Raw genomic sequence first — 1,264 nt, 5'->3', positions numbered from 1 at the left:
GCTGTGCATGGTGGGGAGCGATGCAAAATGGGCAAGAAATGGCTGTTTGCAACATGTGCGTGTGCCAGTTTCGTCCAGGAGGAGACAAACGAGATGGCGGCTGGGGCGGGGAGACCCCAGGAGTGGGCAAAGGCTATGCCACGGGGGAGGATTTGCAGACAGAACGGGCAAGCACAGCATGCACCAGAGTGACCCCTGGGCTGCTGCAGCCGGGGCTGCTGGCTCTGCCCGTCACTGATGCCCGTGGCCAGGGTGCCCTCCCCAGCTGCGGTCGCAGCTCTCGCCAGCACCGACATGGATTTGTTTGCTTCCTGGCGGGAGTGCTGGTGATTTATTCCCTGCGGTTTGGTTTAAAGCACGAGCACTCTAAGCACCGAAGAGATAGATAGCTGAGCCCAGTGCCCTTCGTCCTGCCCCCGCCAGCTCCCTCTTCCCCCTTCTGTAGGTACAAACCAACCCGGCGCTTAATGTTGATAATCAGGCAAGAGAGGAAAGATTTAATATCCAGGTGCACAGGCAGCAATGCGGCATGCCGCGTGCTGGTAATTTTTGATCAAGTCTTTGCTCCCGCAGTTTCTGAGGGGGCCGTTAGCATCGCCCTGGCTCTGCCAAGGACCAGGCTGAGCCAGAGGAAGCTGCCAAGGTCACCGGAGCTCAAGGCCAGGCAGGGATTGGGGTTTTTCCGAGCCCCAGCGTGCTCGGCCATGCTGCCCATCTCGGTGTGACCTCTGCCCGCCGCAACCACGCGAGATGTCCTTGTGGGACCGGGATGCACGGCCACGTCCACTCAGCGGGACCCATCCTACGTCCCCCTCACACATCCACTGACAGCCCTCTTCCTTAAACCAGGCTCATTTAAGCCCAGACTCTGCTCCCCGCCTTGTCAGCCCATGGGGAAAAACCCAGGCGGGAGCCAAAATCAGCGTCACCTGGCTGCTTCCAGCGGCCATCGCCCTTGCACAGCCAGTGAGGAGGGCAGCTGGTTGTCCTCGTGTCCCCCAGCTTCGGGTACCCCCGTTTTGGGGACCCCTCTGCTCTGGGGACTGGAGGCGGATGGGGGGCTGGGGACCCGGGGACCCCCTGCCCTCATTCGGGGGCGGGAGGCTGACCCTCTGGGTTTGCGGCAGGACAGGCAGCTGCCAGGCTGCGGTCCCGTTCGCCAGCCAGCACCGTCCCTGTCACCTGCACCCCCCTGCTCCACCGCCACCCCCCCACCCCAAAACCCCCCATCCCTCCAGGCCTTCTCCTCCTGCCCCCCCCGCCC

Source organism: Athene cunicularia (assembly GCF_003259725.1).
Source record: "Athene cunicularia isolate RWA chromosome 23 unlocalized genomic scaffold, athCun1 chr23_part2, whole genome shotgun sequence".
In the NCBI taxonomy this organism is placed as follows: domain Eukaryota; kingdom Metazoa; phylum Chordata; class Aves; order Strigiformes; family Strigidae; genus Athene; species Athene cunicularia.
This window is presented reverse-complemented; position numbering follows the sequence as displayed.